This window comes from Nomascus leucogenys, chromosome 19 (assembly GCF_006542625.1).
Source record: "Nomascus leucogenys isolate Asia chromosome 19, Asia_NLE_v1, whole genome shotgun sequence".
Lineage (NCBI taxonomy): Eukaryota > Metazoa > Chordata > Mammalia > Primates > Hylobatidae > Nomascus > Nomascus leucogenys.
The window spans coordinates 10,815,942-10,830,195 of record NC_044399.1 but is presented as its reverse complement, the minus strand read 5'-3'; the positions used below and the strand labels follow the sequence as shown (position 1 = coordinate 10,830,195).

Genomic DNA, 14,254 nt, shown 5'->3' with positions numbered 1-14,254 from the left:
TCATTTATATGGATCAAGATTCAGGAAAATTAAGTAATTTAGTGTAACTTAAAATGGTAAATCACTGTTGTGGTCAGTGTCTGTTATATAACAGACATAGGTTGTGTATACAACCTATGATTGTTTCTTCAATTGAGCTTATATTTTTATGAATTTTATGAATTGAGCTTATATTTTTATGAATTTTGCAGAGCATGGATTTGTAGTAAGTAATGTTGAGCATGCCAGGATATAAAATATTATTTTGCATTCTCAGAAATTATAAAAAAATAGAATATTTTGTGATGATTATGTTTGCAATTTGGTAACCGTTATGCAATCTGGTTATTTGCTGTTCATATTCAGAATTTATCTAAGAGTCAATGAGTTGTGTACTCCAAGAATTCTCTCAGTATTGCAGTATATGTCACAATAATGTGGCAATATCTTTCATCAGTACTAAGCCATGTGATTAGGCACGTTAATTGTAGGAATCACCCATTTAAAACTGCTTGACTTTGAACCCAACTCCGCTTTAACCTTTTTTTAAAAATTGTAAATAAGACTTTACAGTAATGGCCAGAACTCATTTAGTATTCCCTGAGGTTGTAATCAGTGCTAACACCAGGTGACACAAATGCAGTCAAACTGCTTCCCTTAAAAAAACTCATCAAACTTTAGGATCAGATTACCATAACATAGGCTAAATTAAAAACAGAAATGAAATACACAGTATTTATTACAGGGATATTTACCAGGAAAAGAAAGTATCTTTAGGTCATGTTCGTTTGACTTTTATTTTACGTAATTTTATAATTAGTTCAGTCCATTCATAGAAATCTCTCAAAGAAAAATTTGACATAGCTCTTTTTTTTTCTTTTATTTCTTTTTGGAGACAGAGTAGGCTGGAGTGATGTGGCATGACCTTGGCTCACTCCAACCTTTCCCTCCAGGGCTCAAACCGTCTTCCCACCTCAGCCTCCTGAATAGCTGGGACTACAGGCATACGCCACCATGCCTGGCTAATTTTTGTATATTTTGTAGAGACAGGGTTTCATCACATTTCCCAGACTGGTCTTAAACTCCTGAGCTCAAGTGGGCTTCCTGCCTTAGCTTCCCAAAGTGCTGGGATTACAGACATGAGCCACCAAATCCAGCTAACGTAATACAGTAATTGATTGGTTTCATATTAGGAACATTAAACTACATTTTTATATTTCATATACTCATTTTTGTGATTTTTAAAACAATTTTTTGGTGGAGATGAGTACTGAAATAACTTTCCAGGTATAGAACCCTGATTTACAATACTGTTTCTATTGGAAATTCGAATTTTATTTACAAATTTAAATTTCAGTCATTATCAAAGAACCAGTTAGGTTGTAAGATGATGGGTGGGAGTCGTGTGTAAGCTCAATTAAATCAAACCATCTTTATTTTGTGTATACTGCATATGCACACACACGTACATATACAGTCATTCCTCGAAGTCTGTGGGAGACTGGTTCTAGGACCTCTAGAGGATACCAGAATCCATCCTTGCTCAAGTCCCTTATATAAAATGGTGTAGTGTTTTCATATAACCTGTGCCCATCCTCCCGTATACTTAAAATCATTTCTAGATTACTTATAATGCCTAATACAATGTAAATACTATGCCGATAGTTTTTTTTTTTTAATAGAAAAGTAAAAACATATTTCAAAAGCTACAATAAACCTGTATCCAAAGGAGTCCTATACGTCAGTGATGTGCTGGACTTTGAATTCTGTGGTGCAGCTTTGCGTTGGACTCCCTCCAGCTTACTGGTCTGGGTACGGCTTGCTTCCTGCCTGTTGAAGGGTGAATACGCTACACAGAGCTATGATGGTTTCTACTGAGGGGTAAAATTCACAGAAGTTCCAGGTTCATCATGTCAGGATCATTCCTTGTGCAAAGTTTGATGTAGATGCAGATAAAGTGGTTTCTTGGTCAATAATTGCAATTTCTTTCTTTTAAAGTCAGTGGGTTTCTTGTATAGTTCTATTATAATTGGCCCAGGTTTAATTTCATCCATCTCTGTGAAAGCAAAACACTTGGTGCTGGTAAACCTTTTTTTAGGCTTGTAATGTTTGAATTCAAAGAAGATAGCTGCACCTTTGGTTAATTTTTCAACATGCTTCTGGAGCTCAATGTCCACGTTAAAATGAACACATGTATCTTCTTTTCTTGAAGCCACAGGAGGATCTTGCACAGGAGTTAAGTCTATGCCATTCAGATCCTTTACGCTAACCGTAATATAGGGATCGATGCACTGCCCAGCATCTTTCAAACCAATTTTCTCAATTCTGTTGGTGAGTAATGTCATTCCTGGTTCCATTGGCAACCTTGGTAATAAAGTACCGGGAACTCTAGCAGTAAAAGAATCGGGAGACCCTGCTCCAGCACCACCCTCTTCTTCATCTTCTTCAAATTCCAAATTCTCTTCTTCACCAGGTGCCAAAATTCTTCTTAATGGGACAGGCTAAACATCAAATGGGAATTCTTTATTATATGTAAGAATATTCTTTAGGATTGGTTCTAGCTTCTTCAGGTCCTCCAGTTTAAATTCTTCTTGAGACTGTGTGGACTGTAAAGCTGCACTTGGCAATTCTAAGCATGTTGCAGTTTTGCCTATGGTTTTCTTTTGTTCTTCTGTGAATTCAGAATTATTGTGTTGAGCTTGGGCCTCTTTTTGTAGATGTCTTGCTAGTATCTGATACTCGTCTGTCGCCTCCACCAGCTGGCCCCAAGAGTCGAAGTCGGCGCCTCTCTTAAAACTGGCGCCCCAGCGCTGCAGCAGACTCCAGGTCACCTCTGACACGGCCGGTCCCTACCCCGTCCCCTCCCGCCCCTACCCCAGCAAGGCCGGGTTCTAGGGCACCATCCTGCCCGGGCCTGGCCCTGACATTAACAGGGCCAGGAGGAACCGCTAAGGCCACCACTGCCACCCGCCAAGGAACCGCCCAAGCCCATTTTTCGCCCATAGTTGTTGTGCTGTATTGTTTAGGGACTAATGACAAGGAAAAAAGTCTGTGTATGTTCAGTACAGATGCAGCAATCTCTTGGTTTTTTTCCTGAATATTTTCAGTTCCGATTGTTGAATCAATGGATTCAGAAACCACGGATATGGAGGGCTGACTGTATAGAGTCTTTTTGGTATGTTTCATTTTCAGAAGTGTTGGTTTAAATTCAGATATATTTGTTATTTAGAAGTTTCTTTAAGATAATGTTTTCTGGCTGGGTGCGGTGGCTAGTGCCTGTAATACCAGCACTTTGGGAGGCTGAGGCGGGCGGATCACGAGGTCAAGAGATCAAGACCATCCTGGACATCATGGTGAAGCCCCATCTCTACCAAAAATACAAAAACTAGCTGGGCGTGGTGGCATGCGCCTGTAGTCCCAGCTACTTGGGAGGCTGAGGCAGGAGAATTGCTTGAACCTGGCAGGCAGAGGTTGCAGTGAGCTGAGATCGCACCCCTGCACTCCAGCCTGATGACAGAGTGAGACTCCGTCTCAGAAACAAACAAACAAAAAGATAATGTTTTCTGTCATTTTGGTGACAATTATGCAAGAAAGGAAGGTCAGCTTCATTACCTGGTACACAGGAGAAAAAAGTATTCATAAAATGGGATGCTACTGATTTGACTACTTCATGTGTAGAAACCATAAGATCATCTTTAGATTTTTGAATTATACTTTTTAAAGTACAAACCATTCAGCACATTTTATAATACTGTAAATTAATTGAAACCATTGTTGTTAGTGTAATTATAGCCTCGGTAGTTTTTCAAGGAAACGTGGTAATAAAATATGGAGACCTCAGTTACGTATGTCTGTTGGTATATACCACTGACTTTATTAGAATATTAGTTTGGCGTCATTCTTTTTTCCTCCAAGAAAACCTGCTTTCTGTATCTTCCCATATTTTTCAGACAGGTCTGCTGTAGTTAATTCCTGTCTGTCAGCATTTGGATTGTTTATACGGTACTTCCCACATGGTGTTGGTAGGTATTTTCTTGCTGTATTAGCTGGCTGCGGTATTACGGCTTTGCTTGCTGATGGAAATAGGTTTGTTCACTAAGCTCCTTAGGGCAAGAACATTAGCTCATTCATTTATGCCGTAGACATATTTGTTGAAATGATATCCCAGAGCTATCAAGTTAACAGAGAGTTCTTTTACCTGTTTTTGTATTCCTTTGCCTTGATTGAGAAAGTGAACTTATTTTGCAATTGATTCTTAAATCCCTTGTGTTCAAAGGATTTTATGTACACTCAGTCATTTAATGAATATTTAGTAACTACGGCATGCCAACCACTGGTTTAGGCAGTGAACAAAGCAGATAAAAATTTCCTCCCTATCAGTTTGCATTTTAATAAGGAGCTAGGTAATAATTTAATTGTTTGTAGGATAGTGATAAGTGGTAAGGAGAAAGAAGGTAAAACAAAGAAAGATAATGCGAAATACGGAATTTTTAAAGTTTACATATTATAATAAGTTCTCCCAGAAAAAGTGACTTTTAAGTGAAGACTTGGTAGAGAGCTGCCACCAAGTGGTGCAGATATATGGGTGTGAGCATTTCTGGCAGAAGGAAATAGTGAGTCCAAAGTCCCTGAGTCAGGAACATGCCTTTTGTGGTTTTTAAAAAACTTCTTATTTTGAAACAATTTTTATAAACTTACTGCATACACAAAACATTTGATTTGTCGACTGTCCAAATAATGTTCTTCATAGCAAAAGAATCTGACCCAGGATCATATATTCATCCAACTCTCATGGCTCTCGAATCTCCTTCAATCTGGAACAGCTCCCCAGTCTTTCTTGACTCTCATGCTCTTTACAGTTTTGATGATTACAAGCCATTTATTTTGTAGAAATTGCTCCAGATTTGCCACTGGGAGCCCTTTCATACTGGCTTATATGTCCTCTTGACAAGTCACCATCAGTCCTTGTACACTTCTTTACTTGTTTTTAAACTTTTTTCTTGAAATAATTATAAATTCACAGTAAGTTTGCAAAAATAGTACAGAATGGTCCTGTGTACCCCATTTCCCATAGTGTTTATATCTTACATAACTATAGTTTATTCTCAAAACAAGGACATTGACATTGATGCATTGTGTATGTATAGCTCTATGCCATTTTATCACCTGTGCACTTCCTTCCTTTTTGGCACAAGATGCTACAAGCTCATCTTATCATTTTCCTACTCCAGCCTTAGAATCAGCTATTTCTCCAAGGAGCCCTAGTTCCTTTTAGTGAAGAGTAGTATTTTAAAACCAAGATCTGAGTGCTAGATGAGCTTATTGCTATGGGAGTATCTATTGTATAACAGGCCCTTTCAGTGGTCACATCCAGGAAGCATGTGCATGCATGTAAGTGTGTGTGTGTGTATACCCACACAGACGTTTATCTACATCTATATTTCTGTATCCATCTTTTTTTTTTTAACTTTATTTTTGAGATGGAGTCTCGCTCTGTTGTCCAGGCTGGAGTGTAGTGGCATGATCTCTGCTCACTGCAACCTCTGCCTCCCGGGTTCAAGCAGTTCTCTTGTCTCAGCCTCCTGAGTAGTTGGGACTACAGGCGTGTGCCACCACGCCTAGCTAATTTTTGTATTTTTAGTAAAGACAGGGTTTCACCATGCTGGCCAGGCTGGTCTCGAACTCCTGACCTCGGTTGTTCCACCCTCCTCGGCCTCCCAAAGTGTTGGGATTACAGGCATGAGCCACCACACCTGGCCTCCTGTATCTTTTATATATTGAAATCTGTTCATTCATATTGATACCTCTAGTTCCAGCTCAACACCATGAGTTCATTGTAGTGTGCCCAACCCTCCTCCCCCATATTTGTATTTATTCTATCATTAGTATGAACCTGATTCAGTTATTACATAGTAACTAATTGGCTGAATTCCTCATATTTAGTCAGTCTCCCAACCTTGTAAAGCTGTGGTGCTGCTCAGTTTTCCCTCCTTGTTAGTGTCCTGTCTGCCACTGAGCTACCTTCCTACACCATTCCTACTTCTTGTGTAGGGTACCTGTTGTGATTTCGAAACCTTTAGAAGGCCAGTGTGGCAGAAGCACAATGAGTGGGACAGAAAGTAATGGGAGGTGAGGTTTGAGAGTTAATAACTAGGTGGATGCGAGCAGATGATAGACTCAAAGGCTGGGAATTGTGCCTTACTCTCAATGAAATGGGAAGCCGTTGGAGGTTTTGAACAGAGGAGTGACAGCATCATTCTCTGTGTGCCATTGAAAATATTCTAAGAAGAGAGAGAAGGCAAAGTTGGAAGCAAGAAGACCTAATGGTAGACATTTGCAATGATTCCAGCAAAATGTTGGTGATTTGTAAAGGTGGTGAAATCTGGTGGAGTTCTGGATTCATTTTGAAGTCAGTCTTGACCAGATTTGTAAGTGTTAGGATTCGGGCTCTTGAGAGAAAAAGCAGTCAGATTTGAATATTAGCATTATTGGCCTGAGTATTTGCAAGGATGGAATTGGCATGAATGGAGATGTGAAAGACTGAAGGAGGGAAGTGGTTGTAGTAGGAAAAGGAAGGGATAGGGCATAGTTTTGGACGTTATTGTTTGAAATACTTACTAGACATTCAGAAAAAGCTGATAAATAGCAAATAGATACATGGGTCTTGAATTCAGGATTTTAGTTGGAATAGAGATAATGAATTTAGGAGCCATCAGCACATATTTAAAGACACAAGACAAGATGGAGTTCGAGGGAGTGAGTAAATTTAAGAGAGAAGAGGCCCAAAGACAGGAGAAAACCAATAAAGTATACTAAGAAAGGGCAACCAGAGAAATATGTGATAAATGATTTAAATGGGTTTTCATCAAAGCAAAGTAGAAAAAGTTTTCAAGTTTTTGAAAATAATAGGTCAAGGCAGTCCTGACCAAACTTTGACCTGTTATTTTGAAAAAAATAGTGAAGGACTGTCTAAAGATGTTTATGGGTCAAGTAAGATGTGAACTGAGACATGATCATTGGATTAGCAACATGTAGGTCACTGATAAGCTTGAAAAGAAAAGTTTAGGAGTGTGATGATGGCTGTTAGTCGGGGGAGAACTGATTATAGTGAATTGTAAAGGGAATAGGAGGAGAAAAACTTAAGACAGCTAGAATAGGTATCTCTTCCAAGAAATTTTTCTGTGAAGAAAATGATTGAAATGAAATGGCAGCTGTATGGGAGGTAGGGTCAAGAGATTTTTTCTTAAGGGTAAGAGAGATAACGACATGTTTCCATGCCAGTGGCAGTAATCAAGTAGAGAAGGCGGTGAGAAGAAATGAAGAGATCATGGGAGAATTGCTGTTGTGGTGTTAATGAGCAAGAGGGAATGGGAAATTTAGTGTGTAGGTGGAGGGATTAGCTGTAGCTAGGACTGTACATCCATAATAGCAAGAAAGAAAGTAAAATGTGTGGGCACAGATGCAGGAACGTGGATAGGTTTGGTGATGAAGGCTTGTGCAAGTTCTCAGTGAGTTAAGCAAGATTTGAAGAATTCTGCACTTGAGGAATTTACAGCTAATAGATGTGAGATAAGCTGTGTACAAAAATAACTTTTATAAGGACAAAGTGACATCTTTGAAGAACATGTAATGTGTAGGAGTTAGGAAGGAGAGATTTTTATCCTGGAGGATCCTGAAGATTTCACAGAAATAAGTTTTATCTGAACTGATCTTTGAAGAATAGATAAAAATTTGAACAAGTAGAGATGACTGAAGAACTTTAACTTTTTTGTTTTTTTATTTTAATGCTCAGCATTCAGCCTTGGTACATGGCTACCCCTCAGCAAATGAATGAGTGTTGAATGTTCTGTGGTGAAAGACTGTGAGGAAAGTGATGGACGTAGAAAAACCAAGGTGAAAGATGAAAGTTTGGGTGGTCCAAACTTTCCAATGGATACTGTTCAATAGATATATAATGTGAGCCACATATATAATTTAAAATTTTCCAGGAGCCTCATTTTAAAAAGTGGAGGGAAACAGATGAAATTAATTTCAATAAATATTTCATTAACCCAGTATAACAAAGTATTATTTTAACATGTAATCAATATTTTAAAATTATTAACGAGTTATTAAAAGTTATTTCATATTCTTATTAGTACTAAGTCTTTGAAATCCAATGTGTTTTACATTTACCAGAGCATCTCAGTTCAGGCTAACCACATTTCAGGTGCTTGGTAATCAGATGTAACTAAGCGCCTTCTCTATTGCACAATACAAATCTAGAGCAAATGTGAAAGAAGGGTCATAAATAGTGGGAAGTCAGATTGGAGAAGGTCAGTGGGGCAAAGTATTCCAAATGCTAGTTTAGACTTGATTTTCTAGGCATTTGGAAGGTATGGAATAATGTTAAGGGTGCCTGTAATCCCAGCTACTTGGGAGGCTGAGGGAAGAAAATCACTTGCGGAGGTTGCAATGAGCCAGACCGTACCACTGCACTCCAGCCTGGGCGACAGAGTGAAACTCCGTCTCAAAAGAAAAAAAAAAAACAACAAAAAAGCCCCCCCGCCCCAGCAAATTTGAATATTAAGAAGAGCATGAAATGTATACCTTTATGTTTCAGAAAGATTACTCAGCAGTAGAATGGAGATGTACTGGAGCAGAGGGAGATTAGAGGCAGGGAAACGAGTTGGTAGGTAAGAAATAATGTGAATCTGAAACCTTAATGGAGAATGAAGTGGAGAAGGGAGTCAACTGTGAGACCTTAGAGGAAGTATCAGCAGTACAGAGGGAATGACTTGAAGTAAGGGACAAGGGAAAGGAATTCTAAACTTGACTTACATAGAATGGCGTTGCTTATTAGATATAGAGTAGGTAAGATTTTTTTTTTTTTTTTTTTTTTTTGAGACGGCGTTTCACTCAGGCTGGAGTGCAATGGCGCGATCTTGGCCCACTGCACCCTCCACCTCCCAAGTTCATGCGATTCTCCTCCCTCAGCTTCCCAAGTAGCTGAAATTACAGGCGCCTGCCACCACGCTTGGTTAATTTTTTGTATTTTTAGTAGAGATGGGGTTTCACCATGTAGGCCAGGCTAGTCTCAAACCCCTGACATCAGGTGATCTGCCCGCCTTGACCTCCCAAAGTGCTGGGATTACAGCCATGAGCCACCGCGCCCAGCAGAGTAGGTAAGATTTGAATGAGAAGATGCCTAATTTAGTTTTGGTTATGTTGATACCAAGATGCTGGCTATTTACACAACAGTTTTTTTGAGTATATACACTATGCCTGGAATATAGAAAATAAGTTTTTACCTTTAAGGAAGATAAAAAATTCCTTACCTTTAAGGAATTTATGACCTGCAAAGTTTTAATCTTGTATCCCATCATTGAAAAATTTTTGAGAATATCTCCAAATATATTTTATTTATAATTTGTATACATGGACTATAGTATTAAAACATGTAAATTATAAAATACACATAAAAGAGGAGTTTTTAAAGTATAATTTTATAAACATAAGATTTTTATAAATATTACTTTATTAATGGTACAAACTTTTTCTTTCCCCACTAAATGACATATGCTTTATCACTTTTTACAATTTTGGTTTAATGTTGCAGTGATTTGAAGATTAGGTTCTAAGTTCAGTTTATTTTGCTACCAGGTTTTGAGAACTATCATAAGTTTTTTTTCCTCCTGAAATTTCACAAGGAGGTATAGATACAAATGGAAGAAGCATAATATGTTAGTGGCTGTAGTTGCTAAATCACAATACTCACTTTCTAATTCTGCTCAACAGTGATACAACTTTTTTTTTTTTGCACCTTAGTAGATCATTTTACACTCATTGAGTAGGTCCACTCAACTTAGGAGACTTCTTGGGTCTTCTGGGTATCTGGTGGATACTTGGAAATAAGGGTACTGGATCACAGTGTACTATTTTGTAGAAATACGGTTATTAAGCCTACAAGATGGTTCAAAGAATAAAGTCTAGATTTTTGTTGACTTTGTTGCCTTTTCCATTTTAAGTGTAAGAAAAATTATGGTTATTTGTGGCAATTTAGGTTCAGTGTCTTTGAGTAATTTTGTATTTCTTTTTTTTTTTGAGACGGAGTCTTGCTCTGTCGCCCAGGCTGGAGTGCAGTGGCGCAATCTCGGCTCACTGCAAGCTCCGCCTCCCGGGAGCTCACGCCATTCTCCTGCCTCAGCCTCTCCGAGTAGCTGGGACTACAGGCGCCCGCCACCACGCCCGGCTAATTTTTTGTATTTTTAGTAGAGACGGGGTTTCACTGTAGTCTCGATCTCCTGACCTTGTGATCCGCCTGCCTCGGCCTCCCAAAGTGCTGGGATTACAAGCGTGAGCCACCACGCCTGTATTTCTTTTAAACCATAGTTGCTGGCCGGGCGTGGTGGCTCACGCCTGTAATCCCAGCACTTTGGGAGGCCAAGGCAGGTGGATTACTTGAGGTCTGCAGTTCGAGACCAGCCTAGTCAACATGGTGAAAACCCATCTCTACTGAAAGTACAAAAATAAGCCGGGCGTGGTGGTGGGTGCCTGTAATCCCAGCTAGTTGGGAGGCTGAGGCAGGAGAATCTCTTGAACCGGGGAGGGCAGAGATTGCATTGAGTCGAGATCACGCCATTGCACTCTAGCCTGGGCAACAAGAGCAAAACTCTGTCTCAGAAAAACCCAAAAAAACCATAGTTGCTAATGTGTATCTAAATTGGTTGATAAATTATTATTCCTGCTTAAGGTGCTGTTATTGCCAGAAAGGAAGGAGCAATATGCAGATTTATGGATGAAATGGTCTAGTTGGTAATTAGCCTTTAGAAACTGTAGATTTACCTATTAGTTATCAAATTGTTCAATGGGACCTTTTCTCTGACAAATAAGAATTTATAGGCTACCAAAATATGAAATAGACCCCAAAAACTGTGAATTAGATTCGCTTTCCAAGACTTGCTCATCATTCTTTGTTTATAGGGGAGGGCACATACAGTGGACAAAAGAGAGACAGGACAGATATTTAAAAGGTTGTTAAGATGTTTTCTGATTTTTAAAAAGTGTTACTTAAAGAAGTTTCCTGAGAGGTATGAAAGAACTGTTGCCTCCTGGGTAAGGATGAGTTGTGCCTTGCTTCTCTGGTTTCTGTTGAGAAGAACATTTTTACTTTTCCATGAAAGTTAGGTTGGCTACTCATTCTGCATAGTTACAAATGTAGTTAGAAGAAGAAAAGAGAAGAGTGCGTACTTTAAAACAGCCATCAACAACTATTTTCTTCTTGCTGTGTTCTTTCGTAGTTCTTAGTGGTAGTTGTATGAATAGCAGAAAGACCTGCTCCTGGTTGCAGTTTCTGCCTCTGCTGTATCCCTAAGTGGCTCTGCCTCAAAGCACTTCTCCATTTTTTTTTTCTAGCAGGACTTTTACGAGAATTGAATGAGGAAGTGACTTTCTTTTGCACTTAGTATGCACTCAGTAAATGTTAATTTCCTAACGTGATCTGTGGGCACACATTTTTGCCCTTGATTTTTCATGTGAACTTGGTTTATAAAAGTACTTGGTTGTGCCTTAAAAAGTTCATTGTTTAGATTTGATTAATATTTGACTGGAAAATTGAAGATTATGTCTGTGGGTATAATGATTTGATGTTGGGATATTTCCAGTGATTTTTTTTTTTTTTTTTTGGAGATGGAGTCTTGCTCTGTCGCCCAGGCTGGAGTGCAGTGGTGCAATCTCGGCTCACTGCAACCTCCGCCTGCCAGGTTCAAGCGATTCTCCTGCCTCAGCCTCCTGAGTAGCTGGGATTACAGGTGCGGGCCACCACGCCCGGCTAATTTTTGTATTTTTTTTAGTAGAGACAGGGTTTAGCCATGTTGATCAGGCTGGCCTCGAACTCCTGACTTAATGATCTGCCCACCTGGGCCTCCCAAAGTGCTGGGATTACAGGTGTGAGCCACCGCTCCTGGCCTCCAGTGATTTTTTAGTGTGGAATATAAAATGAGATTTTTAAATCTCTGTAGTTTTAAAACATATTTATAATAACTATAGTGATATATCAAATTCTGACAATAGGGAAAGATAGTTTTGTGTTTGAAATTCCTTTAATTCCATCTCAGATTCTCCAGCAGGGCAGCTCTCCTCTTCTCACTCAAAATTGCTGACTTGTTTTTAAGAGTTATAGAAACATCTTTTCCATTACATGGAAGATGGGATCCAAAGTATAAAGTCGTGTGACTTCTCATAACCTGCTCCCTCCCAGCACTTTGAACACAAATAAGCTTTAAAAGTGTTTGGAGGATAAGTCTCTGTAATAAAAAATTTTCATTGAAATGTAGCAGACTTGAGGATGAGTTTCTTACTCATATGTCCTCCCTGATTGAGAAGATAGAATATATTAGAATATGTGAAAATGTCTAAGCACAATGATGGCAAACAGGTTTTAAAGTTCATTTGCCCGTGTGTGTGTGTGTGTTTTTTTTTTTTGTTTTTTTTTTTTTTTTTTGAGATGGAGTCTCACTGTTGCTCAGGCTGGAGTGGAGTGGCACCATCTTGGCTCACTGCAACGTCTGCCTCCCAGGCTCAAGTGATGCTCCTGCCTCAGCCTCCCAAGTAGCTGGGACTATAGGCTAGCACCACCATGCCTGGCTAATTTTTGTATTTTTAGTAGAGACAGGGTTTCACAATGTTGGTCAGGCTGGTCTCGAACTCCTGACCTCAGGTAATCTGCCTGCCACAGCCTCCCAAAGTGTTAGGATTACAGGCCACTGTGCCTGGCCGCCTGTGCTATTTTTGTGTTGTCAATAAGTTCATTATTATCCAATGCATCCAAAACATTCTTTGTAAATATATGTCTATATATACCCTCACAGAAAAGTATGTATATTGTATGTATACAGCTTGATAAATTTTTACAATCTGAGAACCCATATAATCAGCAGCTAGGTCAAGAAACAGAATTTTCCAGAATGTTGCCGCATCCTGACCTTCTAATCACTACCCCACCTATGTTTTTCATGAAGTTTTTATTTTTATGTACAAGTTTTTAACAGTTTTAGGGAAATTACATTTGCTTTTAATTACCTAATGTATGTTTAAACATCATTAATTAGAAAGAAATGGGATATTTCGAACATTTCAAGTTTCATCAGAAACTTGAAAAAATTTTGTTCATAAAGATACTCAGAGAGCTTGTGTCCTCCACATGGCTGACCTAATATAATGTGGTAATAGCCACAAAAGGGTAAAATACTTAGCATATAGACTTAACAACATGTATTTAGAATAGATGTGTTTATCACTTTGCTGAAAGAAATAGATGGAGAGACCTACCTTGTTCTTGGGTGGGAAAAAAAAGTTAGGTTTTCTCAAATTAATGTATTAATCCCTGTTAAGATCCCAGTTCAGAGAAGAGAGAAAAAAAAAAAAACAACATATGACTTGTAGGAGGCAGCGAATAGTGAAATGCATTGGGATTTAAAATAGCATCTGTTTCAGTAGAGATATGGAGCTATAGATAATAAATGAGTAATTTTTTTAAAAGGTCTAAATGTATTAAGACTGTCTTTTGTAATACCCTAGATCTTGTTTACTTAGATTTGCTATATTTTATTATGAGTTATTAATACAAAATTTCACCACAAAAAATTTGGGAAAAGAATAAAATCATATAATTTCATCATGGTATGATATTGTATTTTTTGTTTTCCATTCAAAAATTTCATATACATATTTCCCTTAAGTAGAATTATTATACATTTTTTATTCTGTACTTTTTAAACATTAATTTTTAAAAAATACTAATTCCTAGTCTTTGTAACAATTATTTTTAATGATTGCTTAATATAACTTTGACAAGCTTTAGTAAAATTTACTTAGTTTTTCTGTTCCAGATTTTTAGGTTGCTTTGAGCTGTTACAAATAATGTTGCTCCAAGCACTTTTGTATTATATCTAATCTTTCCCAGATTTTAACTGTCTTAAATAAAATGTTAAGCTGTATAAACTTAAAATAAGATTGAAAATTACTTGGGAATGAAAGAGCTTTTAAAATTGATTAAAACATAAGTACATTCATAACAAAAGGAGTTACAGTGACTAGTACCTAACCTTTGTTTCATTTGGCATCACAGTCTTTCATTAGTTGTCACACTAGCCCTGAGACTTACATGTTGTATTGCATAGATGTCAAAAATGAGATTTAAAGGAGTAAAATAATTTTCTTTATGGAACACATTATGTTAGTGATGGAACTGTTTTTGGTTCTGTTAGTATAAAAAATGTGCTAATAGGTTTAGACG

At 38.1% G+C, this 14,254-nt stretch overlaps 1 protein-coding gene and 1 pseudogene across 3 annotated transcripts in view; one reads left to right on the top strand and one right to left on the bottom strand.

Moving 5' to 3' along the window:
• Positions 1 to 14,254, top strand: part of ROCK2 (Rho associated coiled-coil containing protein kinase 2) — a 169,080-nt gene that overhangs the window by 34,048 nt on the left and 120,778 nt on the right. The gene's annotated exons all lie outside the window — the stretch shown is intronic.
• LOC105737877 lies at positions 1,661 to 9,341 on the bottom strand (annotated as a pseudogene). Its single transcript, XR_001113577.2, has 2 exons — positions 9,297 to 9,341; positions 1,661 to 2,828 (listed from the first exon to the last, which is right to left on the bottom strand). The product of XR_001113577.2 is annotated as an axin interactor, dorsalization-associated protein pseudogene (transcript).